At 42.2% G+C, this 24777-nt stretch overlaps 1 protein-coding gene across 1 annotated transcript in view; it reads right to left on the reverse strand.

Annotated features, from left to right (window-relative positions):
* The window catches only part of LOC121505213 (plexin-B2-like), a 286200-nt gene that overhangs the window by 100671 nt on the left and 160752 nt on the right, over nt 1–24777 (reverse strand). Inside the window, exon 4 of the mRNA XM_041780327.1 lies at nt 6678–6712. The gene's annotated coding sequence lies outside the window, so the exon portion shown is untranslated. The remainder of the gene's footprint in view (nt 1–6677; nt 6713–24777) is intronic.

A 24777-nucleotide genomic window follows, 5' to 3' on the forward strand; every position in this document is an offset into this window, starting at 1 on the left:
TTTTGGCCCATTTTTTACCTAAAACTCACTTAATAACATGGAGCAGCTACATCTGGAGCTTTGCTCACTAAAATCTCTGGAGGATATCGGCACTCTGTCGCCAATAACCTCTTACAATCCAACCTTAAAAAAGCAGAAATATTCCTTTAACACCACCAATCATGGGTCAGTAACTATAAATGCTATTCAAGTTTTACTAATAGAGAATGAAAGAAAAGAAAAGAAAGTCATGCCGTGTCTGTAATGGTGGATAAAAACGTCCACTTACAACTCTGAAACGGCACATCGGTCTGTTCTAATCATTGTGCTCACATTCGTGGACGTTATGGAACTTCTGGATGCTTGTGAAGTTTCCCACTTTTATTTTTGTGTTGTTAGAAAATAAAAAGTGGTCATCCATCATATACTGAGTTATTCATGTAAGTCAACAAATGATTAATTTCCCTGCAGGCGGTGGAGTCCGTGGAGCCGAGCTCCAGCTGAGATGAAGGGACAGAGACGCCCGGCTGACAAAAAGTGAAGCCTGCAGAGTTTCATGGTACAAAGTGCGCTGAATAAACGCCGCCAACACAAACACGACCAGTTTACAGAGCCAGAGACGTGTATTTATGAGCTGGTGAGAGATAAAAGCCCAGGAAAACACAGAGTCAAAGAAAAAGGAAGATCACACCATCGCTAAGTCTTTGTTAAGGTACCGAGAGGTGCATTCTGGGATACCCTACAATCTAAGCCCCACTTTCCAAACAGAAGTAGAGATGAGAGCGCTTGAAGTCAGATCCAACACTTTCAGACTCTCCTGGATCCTGTTAAATCTGAAGAACCGTGAAGAGTTGCATTCATAATCTTAATTTCAGCATCTTTAGGTTGAATTTATGGGATTGAATATTTGATATTTTGTACTTCTGCCACACAGCAGTCTGAGGATGGAGTTTAAAACACAAGAACTGGACAGAGCTTAATGAATGCTGCAGAAACAGAAGAAGCAAAAAAGCCAAAAAAATAAAGGAGTAAACGAGCAGACTAGAATCAAAGAGAGAGAGTAAGGCAGTTTTCTGCAGAACTATCTGCACAAAAAGTTGGTGGTTAAAACCAAAAGTAAAAAATGAAAACAAGCAATAAAGCAGGCATGGACTCAGAATCTTCAGCTTCTTTTACTGCGGCTCAAATAAGAGCCAGAAGTGAAAACATGTTCGCTGGAGTAGAACCACAGTCGCCTCTGTGAGGAGTGGTGGGTCAAGAAGAAGAGCTATGGAGAGTTTGACTTTTGACCTCTTCATCAGTTCATATAAGTCGAGTGGATGTTTGTGCAAAGTTTGAAGAAAATCCCTCGAAGTATTTGTACAATACTGATTCGTAACAAGGGCAAGAATATACGGACGATGCACCAAAAGCATCGGGGAATAGAAGAAGTACGAAAAGTCAGATTCAAGACAGACTGCACTCAGCAGACATGAGATCTCTCCTTTCTTCTGTAGGATGCAATAGGTGACAGCAAAACTGTGAAACCTGACCAAAACAGCCCCCACAGATCAATACGTCCAGTACGAGGCTACGGCAGGGAGCCCTTCCTCCACCATATCTGCTGCCAAAAGCCTGTTTGTCCCAGCTTTTATGGTTACCTGTAACTGTTGTTGAAAACTGAACTCTGGCTGCCTGGTTGGTGTCAGCATTTTGGAGTTATCCAGCGGTCTCTAGCTTCTAGCTTTGTGTTGCTGCATTTTCAGCGTTTGGAAAGATCTGATGTGAGTTTACACTTCACCATTACAATCTCATCTTATAATATAGATCCTTTTACTCGTGGTGAATAAACTCTCTAGCTTTTTAAATTTACATTTGCTGTACCATCAGAATGTATGTTTCGTACTTTGATATCTGACATGTCGGTTTTGTTAGTGCTGCTGTGACCTTCTTTTTTAAAGATTTATTTGGGGTTTGTTATGCCTTTATTGATAGAGGAGGACAGTGGATAGAATCAGAAACAGTGATGAGAGAGCTGGGAGAGACATGACCACGGCTGACCACATGGTGCGCGCCCTAAACCAGTAGGCCGCCTGCGCCCCAGTTCTGTTGTGACCTTCTTACTACACTTTTCGCTTCACTCAGCTTTCCATAAATGTGCTTCCATACAGCCTCTGACAACAATGTCTTCTTTTGAGAATGACCCTCTGTGGCTTTTTAACCTTCCAGTTCCTAACTTTGACTTTTAATCTCATATTTTCATCTGTTAAGACTCAAAATCTATGAATTGAACTTATATTTTGACCTTTTAAACTCATTATTTGAATTTCTATTTCATAGACTTACTTACAAAAACATTATTTTGACTTACTTTTATTAATGTATTTTTACCTTTTTTTTTTCTATCTCAGAGTTTGAGCTCTTAAACTTATAACTTTGTCTTTTTTAAGTTTCAAAAGTTTTTTTTTTACTTATAATTTATCACTGGTGAAAATGAGTTGACAGTTTATGGTTGACCCTGTTGGGCCCTCAGGTTACCTTGAATTTCCATATACAGCGTGCGTGCTGTGGGTTTGCTCCGACCGAAAGGCGAGCGACCTCGCCCACTGGAAGCAAGTCTAGAGTGCAGCGCCGCGGCGCACAAGCCCTGATCAGCAGGAAGAGATCATGGGAGAACTGCGAGTTCATGCAGGAATAGTATGTCAACAGCGGACTATTTTACCTTTTTGGGTTAATTTATCATCCTTTCCAGTATAAGTCCATGATATCACTGCTTCCTCCACTGAGTGAGTACATTAGGAAGTTAAAAGGTTCATGTTTGCTTAAAGGATCTGTGGTTTTATGCAAAACTCTTTGGCTAAATATCCCCAAAAGTGAACTTTTCCTCGTCAGTGGCGCCATTGTAACTCTGTGACCCACTGACCTCTCGGTGACCCTTTGTTCTCACTGCAGGATGAGACGTAATGTTGATATAGTGATGATTTATGATCGGGAATCCATGCATTGTGTTTTATTTTGAAGGACCGGATGTTCTATGCTTGTGACCTCCATGGTCGGTGCTTTCTGAACGACAGAACGGCCGGCGCTGAAAATAGACCTGCAGCGTATCTGAAACAAAGTGGAGTGAGCACGCGCCGCTGCCGGTCTAGAGCGCCGGCTGTGGAAATGCTCTGAGAGACTAGAGAGGGAACGAAGTGCTCTGCAGTGTGATTTGCCGGCATTCCACGACACGCACACTGTATATGGATATCGGGGGTTAGACCTAAATTCAGAACCTGGCCCCTGCTGTGACTGAGACTGACACCCCTGTTCTATAAGACGAGTATATGGAACTTTTTTGGAGTGAACTGGGGGGAAAATGAACTTTTGCATGATATTCTACTTTTTTGAGATGTACCTGTTTACTGAGGCTATCCCCTGCTTCCCCCACTATCTTTTCCCAGTTCATGCTGGAAGCAACACCAGTTGCATGCCCATTCTGGGACCACTTTCAGCGTGAACATGGAAGTGCATTTTTAACAGCTTTTCTCCCTCATTATGAGAAACTGCTGAATGAAAACAAAACTTTGGTCTTCTGTTTAGTAAACGCCTCAAAACAAGCGGTAAACTGTACTCATCATTTAGTGTTGCTGTTTTGGTTGGAGCCCCCTGGTGGAGGAATTTTACATCATATGTGTTTAACTGATGGCCTTCACGGCTACTTTAAGGTTAAACTGATAAACTTTTATAAACTTTAACAGCAGCTCCTCTGGTTCTGACGCTGAACCACCTCCAGGAATGAAAGCACACACACACACACACACACACACACACACACACACACACACTCACAGGTACGTTTTTATAGAGAAAGCAACAAGGCTCTAAAATCTCCTCAACAGGCCTGGCGAGCTGTTTGTTCAAACTATTGAGGTCAATGGAGAGCTGCTGGCAGAGCAGGACGGAGAGGAGGAAGAAACTCACAAACACACAAAGGGGAGCAGAGAAAAGATGTGACCCAGGTTTAGAGCCGAGGAAATTGAGCGGATTACTGAGCATTAAAGATTACACACTCCTACTACACACACAAACACACACCTGTAGCAGCAGGTACAAACAGAGAGAGGGAGTCTGACCCACTTCATTACTCCAGTGTTAGCAGAGAAATCCACAATATTAATATGCAGCCTGAATTTAGAGGCTATTAGTGGCTAAATGCTACTCTGACACACTCGCTGTTTGTGTGTTAATGTGTGTTAATGTGTGTGTGTGTGAAGTAATCTGCCTCGGACGTGTAACAAAGTGTGTGTTGAACATATCGGCAGCCAAGACGACAGACAGGAAGTGTGTGCGTGCTTTAATTTCACACTAAAACATCCATCAGCGTCTCTGCTAAAAAACGAGAAAACAGCAGCAGCCTTCAGCTCCTGTGTGTGTGTGTGTGTGTGTGTGTGTGGTGTGTGTAGCAGCAGCAGTGGTTGTATTGGTATCAGCCGGTGACAGGCAGCTGCTGAAGAGGGATAGAGAGACCTTTACTTTACCACACTCGCTCTCTTTCTCAGGCCTGAGGATGTGTGTGTGTTGGTGTGTATTTGTGTGTAGTAACGGCCACAGTGTGTATTACATAAACAGCTAGGAGGGAAACAATTACACGGACACAGAACAACAGTAGGAACATTCATTGTCCAAAGGCTAATGCAAAAATACACACAAACACACACCTACACACAAACACACACCAATACACACAAACACACACAAATATCCACCAACACACACAAATATACACAAATACACACAAATACACATCAAAACTGAACTAGTCAGGCTATTTTAGTCACTCAGAGTTAAAAAAAATGCAGCAATGACTCAACTTGGTGTTTCGAGGAAAATATCAGAGACTTGTTTGAGTTTGAAGACAAGTAAGAAAGCTGATGGACTGTCAGAGCCAATGGGGTGGAAGCTACAGGTGTGTTCTAGAAGAGTAAGTCTGTAAAAGATGGCGGCCGGGGAAGAAAGGGCAAGATGCAGCTATAGGATCTTTACAGGTGACCCATGACCTTTAAACCAACCAGCATGTCTTTAATCCAACCAGCATGACTTTTAATCCAACCAGCATGACTTTTAATCCAACCAACATGACTTTTAATCCAACCAGCATGACTTTTAATCCAACCAACATGACTTTTAATCCAACCAGCATGACTTTTAATCCAACCAGCATGTCTTTAATCCAACCAGCATGTTTTTAATCCAACCAGCATGACTTTTAATCCAACCAGCATGACTTTAATCCAACCAACATGACTTTTAATCCAACCAGCATGTCTTTAATCCAACCAGCATGTCTTTAATCTAACCAGCATGTCTTTAATCCAACCAGCATGTCTTTAATCCAACCAGCATGTCTTTAATCTAACCAGCATGTCTTTAATCCAACCAGCATGACTTTTAATCCAACCAGCATGTCTTTAATCCAACCAGCATGTCTTTAATCCAACCAGCATGTTTTTAATCCAACCAACATGACTTTTAATCCAACCAGCATGTGTTTAATCCAACCAGCATGTTTTTAATCCAACCAACATGACTTTTAATCCAACCAGCATGCCTTTAATCCAACCAGCATGTTTTTAATCCAAGCAACATGACTTTTAATCCAACCAGCATGTGTTTAATCCAACCAGCATGTTTTTAATCCAACCAACATGACTTTTAATCCAACCAGCATGCCTTTAATCCAACCAGCATGTTTTTAATCCAAGCAACATGACTTTTAATCCAACCAGCATGTCTTTAATCCAACCAGCATGCCTTTAATCCAACCAGCATGATTTTTAATCCAACCAGCATGACTTTTAATCCAACCAGCATGACTTTAATCCAACCAACATGACTTTTAATCCAACCAGCATGTCTTTAATCCAACCAGCATGTCTTTAATCTAACCAGCATGTCTTTAATCCAACCAGCATGACTTTAATCCAACCAACATGACTTTTAATCCAACCAACATGACTTTTAATCCAACCAACATGACTTTTAATCCAACCAGCATGACTTTTAATCCAACCAGCATGACTTTTAATCCAACCAGCATGACTTTTTTTCATGTTGTGCAGGCAAGAAGGGATGTTTGCGCAGGGAAACTCTACCAAAGAACATGCCAAGAGCTGTTTATGACTATGCCAAGCTTCCAAAGAGTAAAAATGTTTAAAATATCTCTAATTTAAAGCTCTTTTTGTGTTTTAAAAGTTGTGAAAATATGAGATCCTTCTTCTGGTTAAAGGACACAAGGTGGTCTGCAGGACCAAATATTTAGGATATTGATTAACTCCACGACAGCTAAATCTGTTTAACTGTGGTAAAAAAAAACACTATTTTGTTAAGTTTAGTGATTGTACTAAATATACGTAGACTTTTTTTTTGATAACTGCAGCGTACATGTCCAGTTAGAGCTGTCCTGACCCTCCTTGAAACACTGGGGATCACGTGATTGCAAACAACCAATGGGCTGGATTTGCCTCCAAATCCCCCTGAATGATTGGTTTGTTGCTATACTCACAGCATTCATCAATGTCACTTTTCCTTACTGACCAATCAAAATCAAGAAGGGGCGGGACTTATGTTACCAGCGTATGATACAGATGTGTGGATAGGTAGATTGCCAACCCTTATACAAACAAAACATAATTAACTGGTAGCATCTATAGTTGTGTTTGACAGTGAAGTCCACCTACCTGCTCAGTGAACGTGGAGTCGAGCTCTACTCGACCTGTGGAGAGAAAAGAAAAAGGGATCAGTGACCTGTGAAGACGGATCGAGTTAATCACCAGATCAGCTGATCCACACTCACAGAGGTGACACAGCGGTATTATTATGTCTCCTCTGTGCCGTTATTAGAGCGTCCCGGTTGTTATAAAAGATCTGCTGTACAGCCTGATAATACTACAGAAGACACCAATTATAGAGAGAAGATTCATCACCACGGCGACTGCAGGTAGCACTTTTCTACATAATAACCATCGCTGGGAGTGTGAGACTTAGGGACGGGTAAATCACAGCTCTATACGTCTCAGTTGAATGGAAACGCATGCGCATGTGGATCTGTCTGCAGAGAAATGTCATCACAGTGTCTGCTATAACCCCTGATAGGGTTCTAGAGAACATCACACCATCATGGAACCTGAACCCTTCAAGCCCTAAGCTACACAGTAAACAGTAATAACAAGAATTTGTTAATACAAATTTGTTCTCCCATCTCTTGGGGAAGACGGCAGAACAGCCTGCAGCATTGTGGGATACTAAATGGTGGTCAGCATTAACCGCTAGCAGCAGAAATGATCAAAGATGAAAGAAATGATAAGAGACGTTCGATATCGGATAATCTGGTGTGGATTTAACACCCAAGAGTCACCAAAGCTCCAGGCTTAGTGAATGAAAGACGTTCGTAAGCTGGAAGCTCGTGCACTTTTCTCCTTATTAGCATAGAGAAATGCCCATATAAGGGCGTGAGACTGCAGGACAGTGTGCAAACACAGAAGACTCACAGGAGTGAGAGGAGAAGATGCAAGAAGTCAGTCCAGATTCTGTTAATATTTGAATTAAAAAATGTAAATCACTTTGCTGGTTCTAAAGTGGATATAGTGCTGCTTTAAATGACACCAAAGAGGAAGAGTTAGTCCATTTTTACCTCCAGTAGTGGACATTAAAATATGCTACAAACACATTTAATGGATGAAATCTCTGGACCAGATAGTGATTTCATCAGAAATGACACTACAGTAAGGATGCATGCAGATGAGATAAAAATGCTTAAATCAAAGTGAGAATGAGTGAAATAAAATTTCATTTATTATAAAATCTGATGCTTTAAAATGACGGAACATCATTAAACACATTTAATTTGATCTGAGAGCAAATCATAGATAAAGACTTTGGTAAATGTCAGAATCTTCTTAAAATCTGCATAAGAGGGTTCTAAGGTTGTTTTTTACACCTGATAGTCCGGGGGACTCGGCCACTTTCCTTTGGTTTGATTTGCATTCATACTGCTCTTTCTCAAACAGACCAAACCATCTGAGCACCACCAACCTCTGCCCACTAGGGGCGCTGTCGTCACAAACAAACGGCGACCAAGAAGAAAAGCCGGCGTAGAAGAAGATGAAACGGGGAAATGCAGCTCCTTTCACCGGTATTTTTTCCACATAAACAATGAAAAAACAGAATTAACGCTGTCTTGGCGTTTCTGCTCTTGCATTGGGGCATTAAGAGCAGCCAGCGAGACGGTGAGCTGTCCAACATGTCGCTCTTTACACGAGACGAATAAATCAGCACAGACTACAACGTGTTGCTATGGCTACACAGACGGCAAGCGAGGTACCGACATGTGTTTGAGTGTATTAAATCACACATAAATCCTTAAATTATTAATCTTTACGCCACTTCCTGGCACCAGAGTTGTTTGAGTTTTCACACCACTCCAAACAAACCTGACTATCTGGGACAGAGCAGAGTTCGTTTAAAGCGGACCAAACAGCTCTGGTGGGAATGCGCTCTAGGAAAAAGATTGTTAAGAATGACTGCGCAGTCAGCTGAAGTATGTATAGAGTTGCTTTGCAAATCTGCAAAGAAGAGACAACCATTGCAACCTCTTCTGTCAATATTTGTGTACCCATGTGCAAACTGGAGAGTCCATCCTGATACTTTTGATGTTTTTATGAATTTAGAGACCCCAAAAACAACGCTAGACGTCCATATCTAGCATGGAGCTCAGAGGACGAGAACGATGGGTTTTTAAAGAAACAGGAGCAGCTATTCCCTGGCTGGTACTCTGTTCTCATGTTTGGTTGCATTCACATTAGGGATACATGATATTATTGTTATTATCTCAGTACTGGAAGCTCTGCTGATTCATATCGTTCATACATGTTGACAGAAGGATACTCCATACTCAAGCACAGTTGCGTTCACGTCTCCTATACGCCATCCCTGCATGCATTAATCACACCACTTTTTCAAGCCAGCCCGGCATGGTGCCCAGGTATGGTACGATGGCGTTTGAGGGTCAAGTACACTTGGATCCGGGCCCAGGCTTTAATATGAGGCCGCCCCTAAAAACCCAGCACATCTCCCAGCCCTAGTGCGTTTCTGCCGTCCATCCGCGTGCGAGCCGAGGCTATCTGACAGAGCAGATTGTGATTTTTAGCTGAGCAGTGCTAATCTCTCCTTACAATATGAAGCGCTGATTACACACACTGCTCACTGTGGGAACGACGGAGAGAGGGAGTGTGTTTGAGCAGGCGTGTGCATGAGCATGTGCACGCAAGAGGGAGAGAGATAGGGAATATAAGAGGGCAGATAAGACGGCAAGGTGAGAGAACTGCAGCAGCAGAAGGAGAACGGGGGGGGGCTGTGGGTACTAAAGGTGAGATAAGGTTATTGAGAGAGCGAGCAGCGCGGCGTGTACAGTAGGGATGTTATGACTAAGTCCTGCCTCTGCACTGTCCTGTTATGGTTGGCCGTGGCCATAATATCCACCGTGTGTGAGTGTGTGTGCATCAGTGCGGCTGTGTGTGTTTGGATAACAACGGTAGGATAGTAAGTCGGAGGAAGCGCGGCGGCCTCGACAGGAACCGGGGAAATGAATAGGCAGCACACAAACACAATCTGCTGTTAAGGAATGAGAACTCGGAGCCAAATCTGATGCAGCCGTTTCTGAAATTCAGGAGAATCAGCGATGACGGCGATAACAACCGTGGGCATTTTCTGGACAAGAAGCAGCGTGTTTATCTCCTGTTTACTGATCATTCCACAGATTCGCTCACAATGGAGGAAAAGCAAAGTTTAGGAGAGAAACGACTGCAGGAAAAGTCAGGCTGGAGACGTAAATTAACTCTTTGTTGGCTCTGGTTTGACAAACTTTCTCTCAGGACGAGTCGTTTTAGTTTGTGGTTCAAAGGTGAGCTTGGAGAGTCAACCCAACATCCCCCACATGATGCAGGAGAGTTTTTCACCCTGTGTCCTAAACTAAAGGTTCATTCTGAAACATTCTTTGGAATCAACCTTTCCACGACAGCTGGCGTCGCTAACGCCAGACATTTGTAATATTTCAAACCATTTAAGCAACTTTTTAAAGACTTTTGACTGTTGGCCACAGCTTCAGCGGCTCGCTCCTGGACTGGTTGTTTGATAAAAGCGTTGCAAAACAAAATAAAATAAAATTTTCTACAAATATCTCAAACTAAAATGGATAAATTTCCAACAAATGTGATGCCAACTTTTGTCCCCCCCTTAACTCTTTGGGCTCCAGAGTTTCTTCAAGAAAATGTTCAACTGTGATATCAAGATTTCAGAAGGCTGTAGCCTGAAAGTGGTTAGAGATAAAGGCATGCTGTAGATGAGAAACATCTTCAGTATGACACAAAGTTTGTGGTGGGAGTAAATTCACTCATCTAATTTGCATATTCTGATGTCACCAGGCGGCCTCCACCGCCACTGCTTCTACCACGTCTGCCCCTACCTCCACGGTGATTTTTTTATTCCTGCTACCTTCGTCAGTGTTCGTGTTTTGACCACCCCTGCAACCCCCTCCATGTCCCCACCCCGGCCACGGTGAGGAAAAGCATCGGCCTCCGTATGTGCTGCTGGTGGACTCTCGGGACGCACAGACTCACGGCGGCTGCTCACAGACGCACGGCAGTTTGGGTCTCACCGGACAACTGAACGTCATCGTCACTGGGGTGAATTATGCCCTTTTAAACTCCTAACGTTGACTTCTAATCCCATTTTTGGGCTTTTTAAACTCACAATTTAGAATTTCAGCGCATATTTTGCCCGTTTAGGTTCACTATCTTAAATATTAAGTTATATCTCGACCTTTTAAACTCAACATTTTGATTTTTTATCTCAACTCCTACCTTTGATTTTTAATCCCATATTTTGACCTTTAAAACTCATGATTTTGTATTGTATCTTATTTCTTGACCTTTAAACTCATTTTTTTACTTTCTGTCTCATATATTTGCCTTTTGAAAGCATTATTTTCACTTTTGATTTTGTGTTCTGACCTTTTAACGAGTATTTTGACTTTTTATCTCAGACTTTGAGCCTTTAAACTTACCATTTTGAATTTGTTTTAAATCTCAAAATCATTTATCATCAGTTTTCTCCCCTTAAATGAATTGAAATAAAGGTTTACAGTTTAAGGTTAAATGTTGACCCTGTTTGGCCCTCAGGTTAGACCTAAATTCAGAGTTTGACACCCCTTTATTAGTAAGACTATAGGAATTATGGCAATGGGGGAATTTGCCAAAATGTTGAAGTATCCCTTTAAAAACAGCTCGGAATACTTCTTTCCTCTCTCTGCCTTTATTAAATAGGTTTGCTGTCAGCCAACCGGCATACATACGCTCTCAGAAACCTTTCTGACGGGCTACAAACAAAAAAAGGTCGACATTTTTAATCAAACACCTCAAGAACCTTTGGATGCATTGTAGAGGAGTTTGGTCCCATCATTTGCATTCCTCCTGGATCAAATATGTGTAGGACGTGAGTCTCTGGGTTGTTTTTGGATGTTTTGACCAAAACTGCTATTAGAAACCGTTTCTTCAGTCTCTGACGTAAAAAACAGACCATTAAAGCGACTTTTTTCTACAAATATCTGGTTATGAAATTGACTGATTTCCAAGAAATCTGATGCCAACTTTTGCCCCCCCCCCCCCGATAATACTGGAGTGAGAAGTGAGTCGGTCTCTGCTTTGATTTTATTTTTACTTCTGGAAACTTCTTGCCTCGGTTCGCTGTGCTTTCACTGAGAAGTTTTGAATGTTTTGTCATACATTAGCCTTTGGAAATCATTTTTGTTTCTTTCTAAGAAGAAGAAGAAAAAAGAAGTGGCATTTTTGATGAAATAGCTCAAGGACATTTGGAGAAAATGCCGAGAGAGTTTGTTCCAATCATTTGTGCTCCCCGAGGTAAAAGTGTGTGGATGCTAGTTTCCTGCTGAGTTTCATCTTTTCTCCCGTTGTTTCTACGGACCATTCTTGGAAGTTTTTCCAAGAACACCTCTGGAAACCATTTTTTTTTTTTGATTTCCTAATATTTTCTGCAAATATCTCAAACTTTAATGAATGGGTTTCCAGGAACGTGATGCCAGCTTTTGCTGCTAAAGTGAGAGATGTGAGACTTTTTTTATTTGCAGTGGTTTGATTCAAGTTTTTTAAATAATCCAAGATTTTGGATTTAAACTGTTGTCATAGTTTTCAAGGATTTACTGTCAAATAAAAGCTTTGCAAACCATTTTCTTCCCTTTCTGACATAAAATAACCAGTTTAACAGGGACTTTCTACAGATGCCTCAAACTAAATTGGTGGATTTCCAAGAAATGTGATGCCAACTTTTGCTTTCCCCAAGGATAATACTGGAGAGAAAAGTGAGTCAGTCTCTGTTTGCACTTTTGTTCAAACATTATGAAAACAACCCCTGAAACTACTTTTCTCTGTTTGTGGTGATTTAACAGCGAGGTTTGGAGCCGTTTGTCATACATGAGCTTTTGGAAACCAGTAACATGACGTGCTCATGTCCATCCATCTTCTTCCACTTAGCTGGGCTGGGCTGTGGTGGTAGCAGGTTGTAATGGACAATTGTGTCTTAACCTTAGTCCTAAGTCCTATTTCTGCTATGATATAATTCAGAGCATTTAAATATGACGCCATTTAACAGGAAGTAATTGTAACTCTCCGCAGAAGCATCTTTTTTGCTGCAATTTCCTATGGATGATCAGGGTCTTGCCCTCAACAAATTTAACAACAACAAAACTGAAAATTACTCTGTTTTTACTATGATATGAAATGTAGCATTTCATTGTCTCGCCATTTAACGGGAAGTAACTGTAACTCTCCACTCAAACATGAGATTTGTTTCAAATTGTACATGGATGATCAGGGTCTCAACATATTTTACAACAACAAACCTGAAAATTACTCCCCTGATTTTTCTTTCATATAATGCAGCGCACTGCAATATCTCACCATGAAACAGGAAGTCACTGTACTCTCACATGAACCATCTGGTTTGCTTCAAATGATACATGGATGATCAGGGTCTTGCCCTCAAAACATTTGACAAAAACCCTAAAAACTACGTCCCTGATTTTGCTGATATAATGCAGAGCATTTCATTATCTCACCATTTAACAGGAAGTAACTGTACTACTGTACTACTGAACTACTTCTCTCTTTTGGTTTTTTGTTTAATGGATCAGTTTTGAATCGTTTGAGACATTTCAGGCAGGCTACAGACAAAGAAAGATGGCTTCCACATTATCTCATGGACTTTTTCTCTTCTAGATAATATCTCCATCAGAATTTCGTCATCTTTTGCTTATATTTTTCCTAAGCTTCTCAAGACCAATCCTTGGTTCTGATCTGACTCAGTCATAATTGTTTCAGGTCTGCTTCCACCTTTGAAAACTGTAATTTCCTGCCATGAAGCAGACAAAGCAAAAGTTCAGGGATCTACAGACTGATGATGAATTATCATTTATAAAATAATGGTTAACTGTGTTTGTGTTGAACTGACTTTGACCTTTTTATAACTGACTTCCAGACTCTCCTCTCCTGATTCTCTGCTCTGTGTGAGATGTATTCTTCCTCAAGAACAGAGAGAAAATAGGTCTTTCAATCAGCCTGTTTACTCCCTTTAAGAACAGACATAGGGAAACTTTGTTGCAGACGTCTCTGACATTGTTTGCACATTTTCAGCAGGTGAGAGAGGCGGCGGGAGGCTGGTGAGCGCCCTTTTTCATTTGCTGTAGAGTAAAGAGGCGAGAGGAAGACAAGCTGGGAGCGGGAGGGGGAAGAACAGACGAGGAGAGGGTCAGCGCAGGCTGTTCTTTGAAGACCTCTGCTCCAGGAAACAAACAGAGGAGGGGGGTCGGGACATGAAACGAGACCAAGGTGACAAGTGACCGAGAGGAGGGAGAGAGCAGCGCAGCGATGGGCCGGCGTGTCGGAGCTGCAGACCCCAGGAGAAAAACAAGCATCAGATATGATGAATAAAATATGAAGCCGTGTGGGATTTTTGGCTCGGCAGAGTCTGAGGTGATTCAGAGAAGAGAAAACAGCCAGCGTGGACGTCCCGTGGGTGGAAACACCACGAGCAGAGACAGAAAGAGCCGACATCAATGTGCAGAAGGACGATTGACTGACAGACTGCAGCCAAACAAAGCCCTGTGGGTTTAAGACCGAACAGGAGACGCGTTTTAATGCATGCATATTTATCTACTCAACTAATCTAACTTTTAATAAGTCGATTTGTTCATATTAATCAGAACAAACCAGCCAGGTCTCCATTGGCCATCCTCACACTGCAGCCTGAGGTGATTTTAAAAATGTATTACTTTAATAAATGGATTGAAAAGTTGAACTTTTCAGCAAACAACAGCTATTCCCACGTCCAGGAGTTATAAAGCAGAATCAATGATCGTCTAAAGTTTAACTGCTGTGCTTCTAAACATGGTTTATACTCCCTTTTTCATCCCAGCTACAATGATGGAAATATCTACCTCTTTAGCTGCTAAACTTCAAATATTCACATCTATGAGGGCTGGGACAAGGCGAGGCTGCTGATGACAATCGTCTCTTTAACAAGTTAAATATTGATAATGAAAGATTTGCTGTGGGAAACAGTGGGACTGGTTGGTTAAAAGGGTGATAAAAAAAACACTCACTTTCTTTACTTTTACAACTCCCAACTTTGACTTTTATCTTTTGTTTGTTTTGACCTTTCAGACTCACAATTTTAAATTCTATCTCATATTTTGACCCTTAAAACTTCCTATTTTTAATTTTATTCCATATTTTGCCTCTTTCAACTACAATTTTAAATTTTATCTCAAGTTTTTCAGATTTTCATCTCCTAACGTTGACTTTTATTCCCAAATGTTGACATTTTTGACTCAAATTTCAAATCTAAAGTCATATTTTGACCTTTAAAACTCATGGTTTTGACTTTTTGTTTCATATTTTCACCTTTTAGATTCTTGATCTTGAATTTTTTATTTTTATTTTTTATTTTTTATTTCCTGCAAAAAAGACAGCATGCTTTTGGACACTGCAATCTGCAGGAGATGCAGATGAATGATATTAGTCCTTGTTAGTGTTGTGCTACATTCACTTACCTTTTACTTGTGCATTTTGCACATTTTTGCACAGTATCGCAATGACTGAACCTGTATTCTACTTCATTATTTTATTGCAAATCAGAGCCAAAACACATGCTAAAGTGTCCTCTTGGGAGCCAAAACACACGCTAAAGTGTCCTCTTGGGAGCCAAAACACACGCTAAAGTGTCCTCTTGGGAGCCAAAACACACGCTAAAGTGTCCTCTTGGGAGCCAAAACACATGCTAAAGTGTCCTCTTGGGAGCCAAAACACATGCTAAAGTGCCCTCTTGGGAGCCAAAACACACGCTAAAGTGTCCTCTTGGGAGCCAAAACACACGCTAAAGTGTCCTCTTGGGAGCCAAAACACCCACTAAAGTGCCCTTGAGAGCCAAAACACACGCTAAAGTGTCCTCTAGGGAGCCAAAACACACGCTAAAGTGCCCTCTAGGGAGCCAAAACGCATGCTAAAGTGTCCTCTAGGGAGCCAAAACACACGCTAAAGTGCCCTCTAGGGAGCCAAAACGCATGCTAAAGTGCCCTCTTGGGAGCCAAAACACACGCTAAAGTGTCCTCTTGGGAGCCATAACATGTGCTAAAGTGCCCTCCTGGTTGGCAAAACACACTAAACTGCCCTCTTGGGTGAAAAAAATCCCTTAATTGCCCTCTTGGGTGGCAAAAACACGTGCTTAAGTGCCCTCCCAGTTGGCAAAACATTACTGTTGCAGTGACTTTTATGTTGGGCCCTTTCTTGATCTATATTGATCCAGGACTATATCTCACAGAACCAGTTTGGATTATCTGGTGCTAATATGGTGTTAAAATGCACTAGAATACAGGAAATGGCATCTACTTCTTTGAAAATGTTCTGGGGGAAGACCCCCAGACCCCCTAGGGATTTATTGATTTATTTCTGTGTGTTCTTCACAGTCCAGCGTTGAATCTCCACAGTTCTTGTGGATGCTGATCCTAACTACAGACTAACTTGAGTAGTCTGTCTAGTTAGTCTGTTTGAAGGCTATATAATGTGCCATTTGTAGAACATAAACATGTCTAAAGTGCCCTCCAACCACTGCAGCTCGGCCACTCTGTTGCTGTGCCTCGCTCATGCTTACGTGTGATAGACGAGGATTATTCTCTGATATCTGCTGCACTCTTTATCAGCCGTGTTCCCTTTCTTTGTCATGACTGTGGTCCAATTAGAGTTCACTTCAGATGGGGGTTGGGAGGCTGGGGTAGCAGGAAATCACTGAGATTATTCCCTGAAGACATTCCTTCATTCCTCTAAAGCACAGCCCTCTGACCTATTTATGGCCATTTCCTGCTCCAAATATCAAAATCACTTCTGCCAAACTTCTAAACAGCAGCCAGGGAACCAGCAGGGGACTTCATGGTGGCTAAATTCTCTTTCATTCAGTCTGATACTCACTCTGGTGTGTTGGCTGATGGCTTTAGAGAGAGAGACAGAGGAGCGGAGTGGTTGAAGAAAGCTCAACATTCAGGAAGGTATCAATGAGAGAAAGAGTATCTGCAGCAGTGACAGAGAGATGAAGCATTCACGTTCATTCACAGACTCCCTCTCTCTAATCGTGCATTCTTCATTGTGTTAGTGAGATAATGCAGTCTTGCAACAAGCGCTGACTTCGTTGCATCACATCTAAATCAGTGATTTTGCTGAGAGTTGCCACAGTGACCGGTGAAGGAGGCAGAGAGCAGCGTCTCTTTAATAAGCAGGAGTCAGAGCTGCATTATTGAGCACATTTCTCTCTGAATATGAAGTGAGATGGACACAAAGCACCGCAGGCTCTTTTAATATAAACTTTCTCCTTCATTTCTCCTCCACAAGTTGGTGGGCGATAACAGCTGGATATGAGCTTCCTGCTGAAGGTTTTTATATATATCATATCATTACTGCTCTTTGTTATCTGACGATTGGCTTTAATATGGACTCTTACATAACGCCTGGAAGAACGGCTCTCTGCTGCAGTTCAATCTGGATATCAGGATTCTTCTAGAGCTCAGTTTCTTGGAGTGATTCAGCCGAGACACTTTAAATTTTAAACCTGATCCTTTAGGGAACGGCACATCCAAATTATGTCACTATTTCAGCCTTTCTGTGGCATTTCTTAATCTGAAATATATTGATGGGAAACCTCCCCCGGCTCTTTCTGTGCCAGGAATTAAATACTCATTTCAAATCAATGTTAGAGTTCTACATCTGGGAGCTCAGGAGGCTTTTAGCTGTTCGCACAGATCCAGAGAGGACAAAGCAGGTCTTCTGTTGGTCAGTTGGTCTGATCAGGGGTGAAAAGTCTCAACAGCTTTAGGGTGGACTGGGATGAAATTTACTGCACACTTTCAGGTCAGGTATGAGAGCGTATGCCTGTTTGGCACCCAGCCACATCTACCTTGGTCCTGTCCTGCTCTGGCCCCTGGATGGCCATCCTCCAGGTCTGCTCAAGGCCCATGTCCCATTTCTGCAGGTAACCCAGCTGACCCCTCCACCATACATGTGGCTGCCCCTGACATCTGGTCCTGCCTACTGGGTCCTGGGCACACACTATGCAGGGAGCTGGATCGGGCCCAGGAAATCACAGCAGGTGCTCATAGACATGCCTGCAAATTTGGCTGGACCCCTGGTAAACCCAGACAATGGACCCCTAAAAACCAAGAGAATGGCCCCTGATAAACCCAGACAACGGACCCCTAAAAACCAAGAGAATGGCCCCTGATAAACCAGAGAATGGCCCCTGATAAACCAGAGAATGGACCCTGATAAACCAGAGAATGGACCCTGATAAACCAGAGAATGGCCCCTGATAAACCAGAGAATGGCCCCTGATAAACCAGAGAATGGCCCCTGATAAACCAGAGAATGGCCCCTGATAAACCAGAGAATGGCCCCTGATAAACCAGAGAATGGCCCCTGATAAACCAGAGAATGGACCCTGATAAACCAGAGAATGGACCCTGACAAACCAGAGAATGGACCCTGATAAATAGAGACAATGGACCCCTAAAAACCATGAGAATGGCCCCTGATAAACCAGAAAATGGACCCTGATAAATAGAGACAATGGACCCCTAAAAACCAAGAGAATGGCCCCTGATAAACCCAGACAACGGACCCCTAAAAACCAAGAGAATGGCCCCTGATAAACCAGAGAATGGCCCCTGATAAACCAGAGAATGGCCCCTGATAAATAGAGAATGGCCCCTGATAAATAGAGAATGGCCCCTGATAACCAGAGAATGGCCCCTGATAAACCCAGAGAATGGCCCCTGATAAACCCAGAGAATGGCCCCTGATAACCAGAGAATGGCCCCCTTGGCCCCTTTATTCTGCAGTGAGCCTTGTTCCTACAATCATCAGGGGAGGCTTATCTGGCCTAGAGTTGGACTTTAAATCCTGTACTGAGTGAACGGGGTCGATCGTTCCTGCTTCTGTCAGCAGATGTGCAAAAACTATTTACTGGAAAAAGCAGAACTGTCAACAGGAAGTAGTTTTATGTCTCCTAAAAGTGTTTTTTTTTCCACTGTTGTTGCCTGCAAATTATAATTAGAAGAGTCAAGCTTCATTTTAGACAGAATCCCTGCAGATGTGAGTAGTAGTTGTTCTTATACGAGTCTTTTTCTGACCGTTAACAGCCGTCGTGTTGCTCTATTCAAAGTCACAGTGATATTGAGAAAACTTGACTCTCGCCTGCAGACCAAGGTTGTTTCTGCCTCCTCATTTATTCTGCTGCTGTTTTGTATTTCTTTTAAGATCTGAAGTCGTCCTTTAAACTCGTCTTTGTCTCTGAGCTGTAAAGGAGCAGCTCTGCGTGCCTTTTTTATGCTTTTTTGTCTTTAAATTCAGAAACAGTGGTTGTAAAGGTTTTATCTCAGCGGTGACAGAGAGCACTCCAACTAAATGCACTGATTAAATCATCAACATTCAAACTTGAATGAGGGATAATTACAGGAAAAAAGGAGCAGAGTCAGAGCTTCCCGACCCACACTTTACACAAACTTTTCTCCCTAATGATGTTTTTGCACAAGTTCACAGATTATAAGAAACGACCCGAAAGCAACAATTAAGAAGGCCTCCGCGTGCACGTCTCCGCCTAGATGGCAAATTACTCCAAATGTGTTGTTTTAATGGCAGAAAAAATGTTTTTTTTTTCTTCGAGCAAAGAGCGGCAATTAATGAGGACACAGTGGCAAACATTGAGAAACGCTCCACTTTCCAAAACAATCCTGGAAAAGCACCAGAAATTAATCACTTTTCTCTGGCCCGCCGCCTATCTCAGCAGCAGACTTCACTGAAACGTTTCCAGTTTCTCAGATAAGAGGAGGAAAACGGAGACAATAAGGACAGCGCTGCGAGTCAGTCCGAGGAGCCAGACGCTCTATTTTTAAGGAATATCTTAATAAAAGAAGAATATCAGAAAAACAGATTTGAGTTTTTGTAAGCCTGCCAGTCTCCTGTCTAGTCTTAAGTGTGTCACCCCCCACCCCCACCCCCACCCCGTCTCCTCTGCCATCTGCTGCCTCCTCTCCCACCGTTCCTGCTGCCATCACTTCCATTCGCAGCTCTCCTGATAACAAACCTTTTCTTTTTCCTCTTCACTGGTCCGAGGCTGCGCTCCTTCTCCAGCTTCACCGTTATCTGCTGGTTTACTTGTTTTTTTTCTCCTCTGCTCGCTCCGTTCACAGCCTTTATCTCACTGATGGAGTAAAGCCAGGCCCCATGCAGCCGTCCGATAACTTTAAACAAACCTCAGAGATTTCCTACAAACTAAAAGCTTTAGGGTTTCACTTTTTACTACTTCAGGGAGTCCACTACAGAGTGGGATGGTTGCTGAAAGCTCAAGGTGTTCTCTCGTTATGCAAGCTTGGGTTTACCTGAGCACAGGTACTTCCCCCTCCTGCCTCCCTGCTGGGTGAGGCCTGATGTGTCTGCCTCTGTGCTGCAGCCATGCCGTAGTCATAGATGTAGCTCCGTGTAGCCCTGAACATAATCTACATGCACCCCTTCAGAGATTTAACTTTGCAGCAAACTACGCAAACCACAAGCTCTGTGATTGGTCAGCTGGGTAGCACAAATCACTGCCAATCTGAGGACTGACTTTTAACCCTTTCACTATTTTAGTGAAACTTTTAACCCATTCTTTACTAGTTCTTTCATATTTTGGCTCTTTAACAAATTGTTGCCACATTTAACCTGTTTTTTTGCCACTTTTTAACTGCTTTTCACCATTTTTCCTTGCTCATTTTTGCCTCTTTGTGTCTCTCCTAGCCCATTTTTGCCACTGCTATCCTGTCTTTGTTCATTTTCAGCACTTTTCTCCCATTTTTGCTGCTCTATAACCACTTGTCCACACTTTTTCCAGACAATTTTTGCCATGTTAACCCATTTAAGACAATTTCCCACTTTTTTCCTGCTTCTTTTTGCAATTATTAAATCAATTTTCCCTTAAAGTTATCTCAGTTCCCGTTGCAGTGTAATCAGCTGATGATCAATATTGATCAGCCATTCAGGCCTGCCTACATAACTGACTGGGCCCCTTCAGAACTAGTGAACTGATGATATCAATGCATGTTCTGTATGTAGGTAATTATAGAGTTCGGATGTTCAAATTACTTATTCGTGCCACTTTTACACCCTTTTCCAAACTGTTTCTGCAACGTCGTTGCCCTTTTGAAAACATTTCTGCTCCTTTAAAACCCCTTGTCACTACTTAGACTCCATTTTTACCCGAGTTTTCCACATTTTGCAAAAATTTTCATATGCAATCAATTTCTGCCATTTCTAACCAATTTTGCTTTAAATGCTTTTCACCATTTTTTTTTTGCTTTCCCTTCTGCATTTTGGTCACTTTTATCCTTTTTTAAAAACTTTTAACACATTATTTATTCTTGTACCAAATTTTTGCCACTTCTGTTACTGTTTAACCCATTTTCACTACTTAAGATGCCCATTTTTGCCACTTTTTCATCACTTTTAACCAATTTTTTCAACTTTCACACCTCATTCCACCTTTTTGTTCTGCCCTGTTTTGGTGTTCTTAGCATGGTTATTATAGTTAGCTAAAACTAACTAAACTGTAAAAGCACTCAGAGAGCACAGACCTCCACCATTAGCCCTATCTCCTAACAGTGAAGAATCCTTGAAAAAATTCCTAGATCCGTCCCCATGTGCCCCCCACCACGGCATTCACCGATCACTCCCTCCCCGGCGGGGTGAAAACATGGTGAGGCAAAGCACTGGCTTTGCTACAGGTGGACTGTCAAGGTGGAAGCATTGCCTGCCGGTGCCAACAGATGCACTGACAGTCTCACCCATGGTCTCACCGGATGACTGGAAGTCATGGCAGAGGGTGAATATTCCTCTATTCCTCCCAGCATTGTGAGTATTCCTCCTGTCTTTCTCTCTGTTACGCTCCGACTTGTCTCCTCGACTGGGCATGCATCTTTCAAACTCTATAAACTCCAAAACTTTGAATAGAAACACACCCAAAAATGCTGCTGGGATTGAAGTTACTCATGTCCGCCATCTCCTGGTGTAAAGTGGTAACAGCGCAGACCTCCGCCATTAGCCCTATCTCCCAATAGTACAGAATCCTTAAGAAAATTCCTGAATCCAGACAGTGATCTGGATCACTCCCAAAATCTAATCAGTTCCTTATGCCATTTCTGACATTTCCTGAAAATGTCATCAAAATCTGTCCATAACTTTTTGAGTTGTGTTGTTAACAAACAAACAAACCTACCAGATCACATAACCGCCTTGGCGGAGGTAATAACTAAAACTAAATAAAAACTAACCTTTACCAAAAAAAAAAAAGGAAACTAACTAAATCTGTGTAGTGCGCTTACAAAACTAACTAAAATAAAATAAAAATGGAGACAAAATATCCTTAGTTTTAGTCTTTGACACAACCAGACTGACTGGAACCTACACACAAGTGTGGGGAGAGTAAAGTGGCCTGATCTGATTGGTTAAAACTTCACACAGTGGTAGTTTTATGTCTGGAGTTTTATTCAAACATCCTCATTTAATAAATAAATGATAAGTGAAGAGAAGCCTGTTTGATTATGTTTTTAAAAAGGTATGAGACTCACTCAGTCCCGACATCTATCTGTAAAAAACAAAAACTAATAAGAACTAAACTTAAACAAAGCATTTTTGCAAAATAAAAACGAAACTAATAAACCAACAGTCAAAACTAATAAAAACTAAACTGAAATCAAACACAGAAGGTGTTAAAATAAATAAAACCTAATTAAAAATCCAAAACTATTATAACCTTGGTTATTAGAACATTTGAGTCACTATTATCCCATGTTTGTCTCTTTTAGCCCATTTTTGCCACTCTGACCACTTTTGACAACTTTCTCCCACTCATTTTTTGCAGCTATTTTCCAAATTTTACCCACGTCATTGTTGCCACTTCTCAGTGAATGATTCCAACACCACAGTGTGGCACATCTCCTGTTTTATTTTGATTAATATGAGCACAGACAAGTGCTTCATTCTGGTGTGTCAAATACGTTTCCCTATGGGCGTGTCTCAACAAAGTCCTGTTGTTCTCCGGCTCTGTTATTTACTCTTATAAAAATATAAAGAAAATCACAGCCTGACATTGCTGTATAAATCCTCTTTTCCACATCATTTGTTTAGTCCATCATAGTAAAAACTAGCTTGTCACTGTAAAAACTAATGTTCCAGGACCCGAGGCAGTTGTTTTGTCTGCCTGTTCCTGCCAACAGCAACGTCAAAACCACCCACTCCAGCAACTTTGTGTAAGGTCCCATGAGAACCTGCTCTCAGTGCAGCCTTCTACTGCAGGCACTGATAAATCTAGTCAAATCTACTTAAAAATATCACATACATTTTCCTCAGCTATGACTCTCAGTGGTTAAATGAATTCCAAAATTCCGCAGAGATTCCCTCTAATGCCTCCTCTCTTCATTTTTTTGCAGCGAACTGCTGATCACTTTTACCAGCTCCAACAACAGCATATGTTCAGCTTCAGCCTCTGTGGTTCCTTGTATACAAACAAGCAGGAAATATGGCAACAGGACCAGGAATTGGCATAAAAACTACACTGCAGAGTCACATTTGGGCAGTGTTGCAGAGCGATGTGGGCATAACAGAGCTGAATCAATGCACTGAATCAATGAAATGCATGTAGTTAGTTTGCAAAGAAGAGGAGGAAAGAAGAAGGGACAACCATGCAACCATTCATGTGGACATTTGTTGATGCTCCATGCAGACCATGGAGTCCATCCTGCTACTATGGATGTTTTTAGTTTCTTAAGATGCCAAAAACAACCCTCTTCCTACTCTTACATCTTCTGTGCAGCTCAGAGGATGGATATAATGGAGAGACAGGAGACCTTACTCTCTGACATGAACTTTGCTCTCATGCAAGGGTGTGCTGGCTGGAGATGCACAACATTTTTGGCACAATATCTAACAATTCTGCAGATTTCCTTTTGTTAAAATTGCTTATAAGGCTTGGGAATTATTTGACAGGACAGCTGAAGAGTGACAGAAAATATGGGGAAAGAGAGTGCACGTGCACCACACAGTGTCCTTGAATCTGGGCCCAGGTCCCTAATATAAAACCTCTCTAAAATGTTAAGACACATATAAACCAGGTCTTATCAATACTGGGCAAAGAGCCAATCTCTGCTGCCTCCCTGCTCCTTGATGATGTGGTCATGATGACATCATCATAGCATGACCTTTAACATGCACTGGGACAGTTTCCACTGAAGAGAAAAGAGGTCAGAATATGAGTAAGCATCTCCCAGTCTGCCTCCATTAGTAACTGGATGAATGTGTGGCCAGGTTGCTGTTTTGTTGACCCATTTTGCAGAAATCTCCCTCTGGTAAAAATCTGAACGCCAGCCGGCCAGAAACAGGTCACACAAAAAAACGAGGTGTACCTAATGTACGCTGGGCTGGAGTGATTTGGAAAGATGGCTGCAGAAATCTTTAAAACAGGAATCACGTCAGCAGACTCAAGATAAGTTCATGTTAAAAGGTGAATGACTGCTACAGCATCATTCATGTTAAACAAGAAACCCTTAATATTTAACACAGATGCAGCAGCAAAGGCTACCTCACACATTTCAGTGTTGCAACTATCATTCATTAACATTGGCTACCACCACCTCTCAAACACAAGCCCCCAACACTCCAAGATGAGCCCACAACACTCCATCAGCCCCCAACACTCCAACATGAGCCCCCAAGCCTCCAACATGAACCCCCAACACTGCAACATGAACCCCCAACACTCCGTGACCCACCAACACTCCATCAGCCCCCAACTCTCCAACATGAACCCCCAACACTGCAACATGAACCCCCAAGCCTCCAACATGAACCCCCAAGCCTCCAACATGAACCCCCAACACTCCGTGACCCACCAACACTCCATCAGCCCCCAACACCCCAACATGAATCCCCAACACCCCAACATGAATCCCCAACACCCCAACATGAATCCCTAACACTCCAACATGAACCCCCAACACTCCGTGACCCACCAACACTCCATCAGCCCCCAACACCCCAACATGAATCCCCAACACCCCAACATGAATCCCCAACACCCCAACATGAATCCCTAACACTCCAACATGAATCCCCAACACTCCAATATGAGCTGCAACACTCC

This window comes from Cheilinus undulatus, linkage group 23 (genome assembly GCF_018320785.1).
Source record: "Cheilinus undulatus linkage group 23, ASM1832078v1, whole genome shotgun sequence".
Lineage (NCBI taxonomy): Eukaryota > Metazoa > Chordata > Actinopteri > Labriformes > Labridae > Cheilinus > Cheilinus undulatus.